The sequence below is a fragment of the Phyllobates terribilis genome, unplaced genomic scaffold (genome assembly GCF_046119375.1).
Source record: "Phyllobates terribilis strain yellow unplaced genomic scaffold, ASM4611937v1 Scaffold_3__8_contigs__length_932513732, whole genome shotgun sequence".
NCBI lineage: Eukaryota > Metazoa > Chordata > Amphibia > Anura > Dendrobatidae > Phyllobates > Phyllobates terribilis.
Window position 1 is genome coordinate 454,357,450 of NW_027362763.1, and position 12,861 is coordinate 454,370,310.

Below are 12,861 nucleotides of genomic sequence, written 5' to 3' on the forward strand. Positions count from 1 at the left end.
ATTTGGCAAATATTAAATATTATGGTAATCCTTATTGACCTAAAACGGGAAAGGTTTATTCTGATTTCATGTCAGATATTGAGAAAAACATGCAAATATGTGTCTTTTTATATAGTGTATGTAAACTTCTGGTTTCAACTGTAAGTGGCCTCTTATTGTCTATGGCCATGCAAGACTACTTGTTTTTTTGGCCCTTTAAAACAGAATTATGGCTGGAAATAAGTGCTCAATATGTAAAAAAAAAAAAACCTTAGAGTATGTGCAGATGGCAGATGACACTTCAGGAATTGCTACCTATCCCTGGAGTTTTGTAAATCTGAAGTGATTTTTTTTCAGAGTTTTGTAGATATTTTCAAAGCGTTCCTTCAATTTCCTTTTCTGCATGTGGGGTTTTTCAGCGTTTTTGGGTGGCTTTTTACTGGGGTTTTCCGGGTGATTTTTGAAATACAGTAATCAATGATAAAATGCTGTCGAGTTTTGAAGCCGATATGCTGACAAAAACGCTCAAAAAGAAGCCCGAGCAGCATAAATCAGAGCATGGCTATACATATGCAGCTAGGTATATTTTTCTCAACATAAGAACATCTAGCAGTTTTCCCATATAAACTGACAGAACCATTCTTTTGATCATATTGTTAGTGCTTCTTCTACCATTTTTTGGCGCAAACTTGCTCAAAAAACGGTCGAAAAAAAAAGTCATGCACTCCCGTCGGCCAGGAGGATGCCGTGCAGAGGGGAGCGCAGGGGAGGAGAGGTTTTTTTTTTTTAGTCAGTTGCCATACTACTACATGGATGACTATGGTCTCTGCATTATACAAGGATGACTATGGTCTGTGCATTATACTACATGGATGACTATGGTCTGCGCATTATACTACAAGGATGACTATGGTCTGCGCATTATACTACAAGGATGACTATGGTCTGCGCATTATACTACAAGGATGACTATGGTCTGCGCATTATACTACAAGGATGACTATGGTCTGCGCATTATACTACAAGGATGACTATGGGCTGTGCATTATACTACAAGGATGACTATGGGCTGCGCATTATACTACAAGGATGACTATGGTCTGCGCATTATACTACAAGGATGACTATGGTCTGCACATTATACTACAAGGATGACTATGGTCTGCACATTATACTACAAGGATGACTATGGTCTGCACATTATACTACAAGGATGACTATGGGCTTTGCATTATACTACAAGGATGACTATGGGCTGTGCATTATACTACAAGGATGACTATGGTCTGTGCATTATACTACAAGGATGACTATGGGCTGTGCATTATACTACAAGGATGACTATGGGCTGTGCATTATACTACAAGGATGACTATGGGCTGTGCATTATACTACAAGGATGACTATGGGCTATGCATTATACTACAAGGATGACTATGGGCTTTGCATTATACTACAAGGAAGACTATGGGCTTTGCATTATACTACAAGGATGACTATGGGCTGTGCATTATACTACAAGGATGACTATGGTCTGTGCATTATACTACAAGGATGACTATGGGCTGTGCATTATACTACAAGGATGACTATGGTCTGTGCATTATACTACAAGGATGACTATGGTCTGTGCATTATACTACATGGATGACTATGAGCTGTGCATTATACTACATGGATGACTATGAGCTGTGCATTATACTACATGGATGACTATGGGCTGTGCAGTATACTGTATGGATGACTATAGGCTGTGCATTATACTACAGGGATGACTATGGGCTGTGCATTATACTACAGAGATGACTATGGGCTGTGCATTATACTACAGGGATGACTATGAGCTGTGAAATATATTATATGGAGGACTATGGGGGTGCATTACACTAAAGGGAGGACTACGGGGAGAGCGTTATTTTTATGTTCGCCACTGGGGGCCAGGATGAGAGAAATATATACCAAGATGGAACGCATATTACAGTTGTGCTCAAAAGTTTACATACCCCGGCAGAATTTTTCCTTTCTTGGCCTTGTTTCAGAGAATATGAATGATAACAAAAAACTTTTTCCCCACTCAGGGTTATTGGTTGGGTGAAGCCATTTATTGTCAGACAACTGTTTTTTCTCTTTTCAAATCTTAATGACAACCAAAAACATCCAAATGACCCTGATCAAAAGTTCACATACCTTGGTGATTTTGGCCTGATAACATGCACAGAATTTGACACAAATGGGATTGAATGGCTACTAAAGGTAACATCCTCACCTGTGACCTGATTGCTTGTAATCAGTGTGTGTACATAAAAGCTGAGTGAGTTTCTGGGATCCAGACAGACTCTAGCATCTCTCTTCCAGCCACTGAGGTTTCTGAATTGTGAGTCATGGGGAAAGCAAAAGAATTGTCAACAGATCTACGGGAAAAGGTAGTTGAACTGTATAACACAGGAAAGGGATACAAAAAGATATCCAAGGAATTGATAATGCCAGTCAGCAGCGTTCAAACTGCGATTAACAAATGGAAAATCTGAAAATCAGGGGCTCTGTAAAAACCAAACCAAGGTCAGGTAGACCAACAAAAATTTCGGCCACAACTACCAGGAAAATTGTTCGGGATGCAAAGAAAAACCCACAAATAACATCAGCTGAAATTTAGGACTCTCTGAAAACTAGTGGTGTGGCTGTTTCAAGATGCACAATAAGGAGGCACTTGAAGAAAAATGGGCTGCATGCTCGAGTCGCCAGAAGAAAGCCATTACTGCACAAATGCCACAAAGTATCTCGCCTACAATACACCAAACAGCACAGAGACAAGCCTCAAAACTTCTGGAACAAGGTAATTTGGAGTGATGAGACCAAAATTCAACTTTTTGGGCACAACCATAAACGTTACATTTGGAGAGAGGTCAACAAGGCCTATGATGAAAGGAACACCATTCCTACAGTAAACCATGGAGGTGGATCGCTGATGTTTTGGGGATGTGTGAGCTACAAAGGCACAGGAAACTTGGTAAAAGTTGAAGGAAAGAAGAATGCAGCACGTTATCAGCAAATACTGGAGGCAAATTTGCACTCATCAGCATGGGAGCTGCGCATGGGACGCACTTGGACGTTCCAACATGACAACAATCCAAAACACAAGGCCAAGTCGACCTGTCATTGGCTACAGCAGAACAGAGTGAAGGTTCTGGAGTGGTCATCTCAGTCTCCTGACCTCAATATCATTGAGCCACTCTGGGGAGATCTCAAGCGCGCAGTTCATGCTAGACAGCCCAGGAATTTACAGGAACTGGAGGATTTTTGCCAAGAAGAATTAGAGAACCTCATCCACAACTACCACAAAAGATTTCAAGCTGTCATTGATGTTAGAGGGGGCAATACACGGTATTAAGAACTGGGGTATGTCAACTTTTGATCAGGGTCATTTGGATGTTTTTGGTTGTCATTAAGATTTAAAAAGAGAAAAAACACAGTAGTTTGACAATAAATGGCTTCACCCAACCAATAACCATGAGTGAAGAAAAAGTTTTTTTTGTTATCATTCATATTCTCTGAAACAAGGCCAAAAAGGAAAAATTCTGCCGGGGTATGTAAACTTTTAGGCACAACTGTGTATATATATATATATATATATATATATATATATATATATATATATATATAATCACGTGAAGTCATTATCGGACTTTACTCCTCTTTGTTCAGACCTCATCTGGAATACTGCGTCCAGTTTTGGGCACATTTTAAAAAAGACATCGTCAAACTGGAGCAAGTTCAGAGAAGAGCGACCAGAATGGTGACCGGTCTGCAAACCAAGTCCTATGAGGAATGGTTACAGGATTTGGGAATGTTTAGCTTGCAAAAAAGAAGACTGAGAGGAGACATAATAGCTGTCTACAAATATCTCAAGGGATGTCACATTGTAGAAGGATCATCTTTATTCTCATTTACACAAGGAAAGACTAGAAGCAATGGGATGAAGCTGAATGGGAGGAGACACAGATTAGATATTAGAAAAAACTTTTTGACAGTGAGGGTGATCAATGAGTGGAGCAGGCTGCCCCGAGAGGTGGAGAGTTCTCCTTCAATGGACGTCTTCAAACAGAGGCTGGACAGACATCTGTCTGAGATTGTTTAGTGAATCCTGCTTTGAGCAGGGGGTTGGACCAGATGACCCAGGAGGTCCCCTCCAACTCTACCATTCTATGATAGATAGATATATATATATATAATGTGTATTTCGGATGTGGGTGGTTTAAATCTTGCACCGGGCCCGTCAGACTCTAGCTACGCCGCGGAGTACAGCATCTACCTACACCACTAGTGCAGAAGTGTCACACCTGCTGTCCAGCAGAGCTGAGTGACGCACCTCCCGGTCATGACGGCCATGGTGGTTGTCACCCAGCTTTCCCAGTGCCAGCCTGGCGTATGAAGGCTCCCCAGTTATCAGTGCACTCACAGCAGCAGAATGTGGGCGCATTAGCACATCTTATTCCACCTATAGAGCCTATGACTGTGTTAGATCAGGACAGGACGGCTGGAACCCTACAGAAGGCACACAGCTGGAGAGCGCACATTGCTCCCTGTGTATGGCAGACAGGCCGGTATCAGAGGTGGCCAGTGACAGGTACGAGCTGTAATGGCGGGTGACCACGTCTATCCCCCTGCTGTCACACACTACACTAGCAGTATGGTCGGGCAGTGCAGACACGGCGCCGGTCCGCTCACTCACCTGGGCTGGCTCAGACGATGAGTGACAGCTGCACCTGACCAATGACAACGCTCTTCCGCGGCCAGTAATACGCAGCTCATTGGCCAGTAGTTCTGGGATGACGCCGTAGGTAAGGAAAGCGGGCTGCTATTGGCTGGCTCGGCTTCCATGACCCCGATGCAAATTGATGACGCCATAGCCATGCGCGCATACACGAGTGTTCGAGTGCTGGCGACAAGTTCCTAGTCTTCATTAGGACCGTGTGACGTCAGGAGATCACGTGATCGTCCCTTGGCTTCTTTAGTTTCGTTCTAGCTGTGCTTCTGTTCCGCTGCTGGCGATGATAGTTGCATTGCGGGTGGAAGGGGGCGGTGGTGTGCTCAGTGCGCTGCGGGGGTCTCTGCAGTCTGGAGGGTGGTAGTATCATTCCCTGTATGTTTTCTTTGGTGGTACAAACTGCAGGGGAATTTAAAGGGGCTCTCTACACCACTCTGACAACCCCATTGAAATGCTGTATTCCTATTTAGAAAAGAAAAATCTCTGCGTCAGCACGGTAAATCCTGGTGCTCGTATAACATGTCCTGTGAGCGCTGCAGTTGGTCTCCAGCTGCTGATGGTCTGCAGCGCTCACCCCAGCACTTACATGACACTATTACACGGGGTCCAGGATATCCGATGCTGACATCTCTGCTGGAGGGGGCTTATCTTTTATTTCACACTTGGGACTACATCATTTAAAAGGGACCTGGCGGGCGATCGATGGTGCTCAAACCGCTGCCATCAATCAGATCCTGGTAGCACGATTGTACCAAGTGTATTATTCTCTGGACCCCCCCAGAGTCTCGGAGAGGGTATACGCATGAAAACGCTTCGGATTTTCCCCAGAATTTTTGCTGCCAAGAGGTGCAGGAACGCTGCAGAAATTTCTGCAAGCAATTCCTGATGGTGCACACATATCCTAATACAGTATAATTTGATACCGAACAAGGACACACTATGGAAGGCACAGGTACCAGCGAGTGTTAGCTGTAAACTCTATATTAGTCAAGGCTCTTGTACTTGAAAAAGAGGCCTGTCAGCCTCGAAACGCGTTGTTAGAGATTTCACTAACAGAAGGAGTTTCCGACTAACGTTTTCTAGTGTCTGCTCCTTACATAGTGTCTTCTCGTATGGTATCAAATTATACCGTATTACTCCTCTGAAGCACCGCTAGTATCCCAGTAGGACCCAGCAAACATGACTGAGGACCTTGTACAACGCAGAACCAAGACAAAAAGAAGTACCATTAAAATATAATTTTTTAAATTATTAAAGCTATACCAGTGAATTTTTGCAACAATTTTTAACCCCTTCACAACCGTACATGTACATCATCGGCCATGTCCCTGACTTAGATGCAGGCTCTGACGCTGAGCCCGCGTCCCCGCCCCTCCCCCCCCCCCCCCGGCTTAATGGCTGATTTGATCAGCCATCAAGTGCCTCTAACAGCCATGGGTGGATCGGAGATCTGCCCGTGGATATTACCCGGTTAAATACTGCTGTCGATCACTGTCAACAGCATTTAACACGCACAGACATAAAGAACGTCATTGATCCTGCCCATCGGCGCGCCCGTCACTTGATCTTGGGGGCATCGATGGGTTGTCATGACAGCTGGAGGTCTCCTGAAAACCCCTGTGCCTGTCATCACGATCCTCCTGTGAACTCCGACTCTTGGCCAGCTTTCATAGGAGATCATGATTTGTGCTATATACACTGTGTTCCAAATTATTATGCAAATAATATTCTCTCAGATTTTCCCAAATTACCTATATGAATTGCAGTCATTGTAATTTTCCAGGCTAATAACTATTAGAGTACAATTGAAAGGCTTTTGTACAAACTGCCTATGATAACAGTATGTTTTTTTAAAAATAAAACACTCAAACTGCACTCAAAATGCATGTTCCAAATTATTATGCACAGCAGAGTTTTCAACCTTTTCATTTTAATAAAGAACAAAAAAATGGTCATTTTTGAAATTATAAGCATTAGCAGGTTATTACAAACTGAAATCAAACAGTTTTCAACTCAAAACTTTATTCTAGGTGATGTTACATTTGCACATAGGACCCCTTGTTCGAAAGGAGCTTCTGAACTCTCTCGTCCATTTAATTTGTCAGGTTTTGGATGGTTTCTGCTTTAATTGTTTTGCATGAGGACAGAATACCCTCCCAGAGCTGTTGCATAGATGTGAACTGCCTCCCGCCATCATAGACACTCCTTTTGATGATGCTCCAGAGGTTCTCAATGGGGTTGAGGTCAGGGGAGCATGGGTGCCACACCATAAGTTTGTCCCCTTTTATGCCCATAGCAGCCAGAGATGCAGATGTGTTATGTGCAGCATGAGACGGGGCATTATCATGCATGAAAATGATCTTGCTGCGGAATGCACGGTTCTTCTTCTTGAACCATGGAAGGAAGTGCTGTTTGAGAAACTCAACATACATTATGGAGTTCATCTTTACCCCTTCAGGGATCCTAAAAGGGCCGACAATCTCTCTCCCCATGATTCCAGCCCAAAACATTACTCCACCTCCTCCTTGTTAGCGCCATAGCCGTGTTTGCATTGGGTGTCCATCAACCCGCCATCCTCCACTCCATCCATCTGGACCATCGAGATCATTACATGCATGATAATGCCTCGTCTCATGCTGCACATAACACATCTGCATCTCTGGCTGCTGTGGGCATAAAAGGGGACAAACTTATGGTGTGGCACCCATGCTCCCCTGACCTCAACCCCATTGAGAACCTCTGGAGCATCATCAAAAGGAGTGTCTATGATGGCGGGAGGCAGTTCACATCTAAGCAACAGCTCTGGGAGGGTATTCTGTCCTCATGCAAAACAATTAAAGCAGAAACCATCCAAAACCTGACAAATTCAATGGACGAGAGAGTTCAGAAGCTCCTTTCGAACAAGGGGTCCTATGTGCAAATGTTACATCACCTAGAATAAAGTTTTGAGTTGAAAACTGTTTGATTTCAGTTTGTAATAACCTGCTAATGCTTATAATTTCAAAAACGACCATTTTTTTGTTCTTTATTAAAATGAAAAGGTTGAGAACTCTGCTGTGCATAATAATTTGGAACATGCTTTTTGAGTGCAGTTTGAGTTTTTTATTTTTTTAAAAATATACTGTTATCATAGGCAGTTTGTACAAAAACCTTTCAATTGTACTCTAATAGTTATTTGACTGGAAAATTACAATGACTGCAATTCATATAGGTAATTTGGGAAAATCTGAGAAAATATTATTTGCATAATAATTTGGAACACAGTGTATAGCAGTGCTGCAGCCCTGATATGTATAGCACAGGCAATCGGACGATCGCTGCTTCAAGTCTCGAAAAAGGAATATTAAATACAGTAAAAAGAAAAAAAAAAAGTTTAAAAAAATCTAAAAAACAAACATAAAAGTTCAAATCACCCCCTTTTACCCCATTAAAAAGAAAACAATTAAAGATAATGCATGTTTGGTATCACCATGTTCAGAAATGCCAGATCTATCAAAATATAAGATAAATTAAATGGATCGGTAAACGGCGTAACGAGAAAAAAAATCAAAACGCCAGAATTACTTTTTTTTGGTCCCCGCAACAATGCAGTTAAATGCAATAAGAGGCGATTGAAACATCGTATCTTCCCCAAAATGGTATCAGTAAAATTGTCTGCTCAGGACACTAAGAATAAGCATTCACCCAGCCCCAGATTCCGAAAAATGAGAATGTTACGGGTCTTGGAAAATGGCGACAAAAGCAGAATTTTTTTCTTGGACAAATTTCTGAATTCTTTTTCATCACTTAAATTAAAAAAAAAAAAAAAAAAAGTTATGGCTCTTGGAAGAAGGGGAGGAAAAATGGAAAATTACCTGGGGGTGAAGGGATTAATCTAGGCAAAAGAAATCCTTATTGAATCAAAAATTTGTTCAAGACACAAAATTAAAGTTATCAATAATTGGTAGGATACAATGAAATATGTAATATTTAATAATATATACTAACAAGGGCCTGCAGTCACCCTAGAAGATTAACCCTACCTAACCGCAGAGGTTGGCACCACTATCAACAGGAAGAATCCCTCAAAATGTGTGTCTTTAAGTAATGTATATAAATAGAAGAGACTTGTGTATATCACCCTAATCAGGAAATAAGTAGCAATTAATTCTAAAAAGATATATTGCATATAGTGCTAATAATAAAGAATACAGTCAAACGACACCTATAATTAAGGTATACCAATACGATGATGTTATATAGATAGCCTAAAGTACCCATCTGATATAGTAACCCATATACATATAATTTGGACATTCTCAAGATTATAATAGGTTAATATTATCCTCAAGCATTTATCTGATAAAATATTCCATGTCCATTCAAGTTTTTAAACCATTCCTGACACATTTCCCCTCAAGTCTAGGAGGTTCATCAGGGGACCAGAAAGAAGACCCATTGATAGAGTACAGCGGATGGAACCAGTTATCAGGTAAAGGATAATATGGATGCCATAATGTGCTCAAAGTTCTAAACATGGCGCTCCTATTTAGACACCCACAGAGGAAATGATAAACCAGGAAGTGTTTATAGGACAGTATGAATCTCACTTAGTCAAACGGTGCACATTCCAGCCTGGAACGCATGGCCATATTGCCAATGTCACCTACGCAAGAATAATGTGTTTGAAATCAATTCAAATGGCGTGCGTTCCAGCCCTGAATGCACAGCAATATTGCTGATGTCATATCCGCGGTGCCAGTGGCGTAACTAGAGTCCGATGGGTCCCGGTGCAAAATTTGGACCTGCCCCCTTCCCCCCTCGCATGCTGGTCAGATGTATGGCCACTTGTAATGTTCTAAATCATATAAGGACATACATACGAGTACTAGTTGCACTCTATCCCCCATTATGTAGTAATGTCCCCCATCTTGGGTTTCTTCCTGGTATATATGTCCCCCATCCTGCTATATATGTTCTCATCCTGGTATATATAGGTATATACACTGCTCAAAAAAATAAAGGGAACACTCAAATAACACATCCTAGATCTGAATGAATGAAATATTCTCATTGAAGACTTTGTTCTGTAGAAAGTTGAATGTGCTGACAACAAAATCACACAAAAATCATCAATGTAAATCAAATTTATTAACCAATGGAGGCCTGGATTTGGAGTCACCCTCAAAATTAAAGTGGAAAAACACACTACAGGCTGATCCAACTTTGATGTAATGTCCTTAAAACAAGTCAAAATGAGGCTCAGTATTGTGTGTGGCCTCCACGTGCCTGCATGATCTCCCTACAATGCCTGGGCATGCTCCTGATGAGGTTGCAGATGGTCTCCTGTGGGATCTCCTCCCAGACCTGGACTAAAGCATTCGCCAACTCCTGGCCAGTCTGTGGTGCAACGTGATGTTGGTGGATGGAGCGAGACATGATGTCCCAGATGTGCTCAATCAGATTCAGGTCTGGGGAACGGACGGGCCAGTCCATAGCTTCAATGCCTTCATCTTGCAGGAACTGCTGACACACTCCAGCCACATGAGGTCTGGCATTGTCCTGCATTAGGAGGAACCCAGGGCCAACCTTTCCAGCATATGGTCTCAATAGGGGTCTGAGGATCTCATCTCGGTACCTAATGGCAGTCAGGCTACCTCTGGCAAGCACATGAATTGCTGTGCGGCCCTCAAAAGAAATGCCACCCCACACCATTACTGACCCACTGCCAAACCAGTGATGCTGAAAGATGTTGCAGGCAGCAGATTGCTCTCCATGGCGTCTACCGACTGTCACATCTGTCACATGTGCTCAGTGTGAACCTGCTTTCATCTGTGAAGAGCACAGGGCACCAGTGGCGACTTTGCCAATCCTGGTGTTCTGTGGCAAATGCCAAGCGTCCTGCACGGTGTTGGGCTGTGAGCACAACTCCCATCTGTGGACGTCGGGCCCTCATACCACCCTCATTGAGTCGGTTTCTAACCGCTTGTGCAGACATATGCACATTTGTGGCCTGCTGGAGGTCATTTTGCAGGGCTCTGGCAGTGCTCCTCCTCTTCTTCCTTGCACAAAGGCGGAGGTAGCGGTCCTGCTGCTGGGGTGTTGACCTTCTACGGCACCCTCCACGTCTCTTGGTAGCGGCTCCAGTCTCTGGACACTACGCTGACAGACACAGCAAACATTCCTGCCACAGCTCGCATTGATATGCCATCCTGGTTGAGCTGCACTACCTGAGCAACTTCTGTGAGTTGTAGAGTCCGTCTCATGCTACCACGAGTGTGAAAGCACAACCAACATTCAAAAGTGACCAAAACATCTGCCAGAAAGCATTGGTACTGAGATGTGGTCTCTGGTCCCCACCTGCAGAACCACTCCTTTATTGAGGGTGTCTTGATAATTGCCAATAATTTCCATCTGTTGTCTATTTTATTTGCACAACAGCATGTGAAGTTGATTGTCAATCAGTGTTGCTTCCTAAGTGGACAGTTTGATTTCACAGAAGTTTGAATTACTTGGAGTTATATTCTGTTGTTTAAGCGTTCCCTTTATTTTTTTGAGCAGTGTTTATATTTACATGTTCCCCATCCTGGTATATATGTCCTTCATCCTGTGCCCCATCCTTGTATATATGTTCCATATCCTGGTATATATGTCCCTCACCCTGGCCCCATCCTAGTACATATAAACTGCTCAAAAAAATAAAGGAAACACTTAAACAACACAATGTAACTCCAAGTCATTAACACTTCTGTGAAATCTACCTGTCCAGTTATGAAGCAACACTGATTGTGAATCAATTTCTCCTGCTGTTGTGCAAATGGAACAGACAACAGGTAGAAATGATAGGCAAATAGCAAGATACCCCCTATAAAGGAGTGGTTCTGCAGGTGGTGACCACAGACCATTTGTCTGTTCCCATCTTTTTTGGCTGTTGTTTTGGTCATTTTTGCATTTTGTCATTTCTCTCACCCCTAGAAGTACAGTAGCATGAGGCGGTGTCTACAGTACAATCCACAGAAGTTGCCATCCAGGATGGCACATCAATGTGAGCTGTGGCAAGAAGGGTAGCTGTGTCTGTCAGCACAGTGTCCAGAGCATGGAGCAGATGCCAGGAAACAGGCCAGTACACCAGGAGACGTGGAGGGGGCCGTAGGAGGGCAACAACCCAGAAGCAGGACTTCTACCTCCTCCACCAAGGAGGAAGCAGCGCCAGAGCCCTGCAAAATGACCTCCAGCAGGTCACTAACATCCATGTGTCTGCTCAAACTGTCAAAATCAAACTCCATGACGGTGGTATGAAGGCCCAACGTCCACAAGTGGGTGTTGTGCTTACAGCCCAACACTGTGCAGGGCGATTGGCATTTGCCAGAGAACACCAAGATTGGCAGATTCGACATTGGCGCCCTGTGTTCTTCACAAATGAGAGCAGGTTCACATTGAGGACATGTGACAGAGTCTGGAGACTCCGTGGAGAACGTTCTGCTGCCTGCAACATCCTCCAGCATGACCGGTTTACAGTTAGTCGGTAATAGTGTGGGGAGGCATTTCTTTGGAGGGCCGCACAGCCCCTATGTGCTAGCCAGAGATATCGTGACTGTCATTAGGTCCCGGGATGAGATCCTCAGACCCATTGTGAGACCATATGCAGGTGCAGTGGGCCCTAGGTTCCTTCTGATTCATGACAATGCTAGGCCTCATGTGGAGTGTCATGTGAAGTGTGTCAGCAGTTCCTGCATGATGAAGGCATTGATGCTTTGGCCTGGCCTGCCCTGCCTGTTCCCTTGACCTGAATCCAATAGAGAACATCTGGGACATCATGTCTTGTTCCATCCACCAATGCCACGTTGCACCACAGACAGTCCAGGAGTTGACTGATGCTTTAGTCCAGGTCTGGGAGGAGATCCCTCAAGAGAACATCCGCTGCCTCATCAGGCGCATGTCCAGGCGTTATAGGGAGGTCATACAGGCACGTAGAGGCCACACACACTACTGAGCATCATTTCTTTGTCTTCAGGCATTTCCACTGAAATTGGATCAGTCTGTAATTTGATTTTCCACTTTGATTTTGAGTTTCATTCCAAATCCAGACTTCCATGGGATATTAATTTTGATGTTTTATTGTTCTCAACGCATTCTAC

General features: G+C 43.4%; 1 protein-coding gene across 2 annotated transcripts in view; it reads right to left on the minus strand.

Annotated features, from left to right (window-relative positions):
• Positions 1-4,852, minus strand: part of ASCC3 (activating signal cointegrator 1 complex subunit 3) — a 702,790-nt gene extending 697,938 nt beyond the window's left edge. Inside the window, exon 1 of one of the 2 annotated variants that reach the window (XM_073675761.1) lies at positions 4,709-4,852. The gene's annotated coding sequence lies outside the window, so the exon portion shown is untranslated. The remainder of the gene's footprint in view (positions 1-4,708) is intronic. The other variant, XM_073675762.1, reaches the window with a different exon arrangement.
• Positions 4,853-12,861: the final 8,009 nt, after the last annotated feature.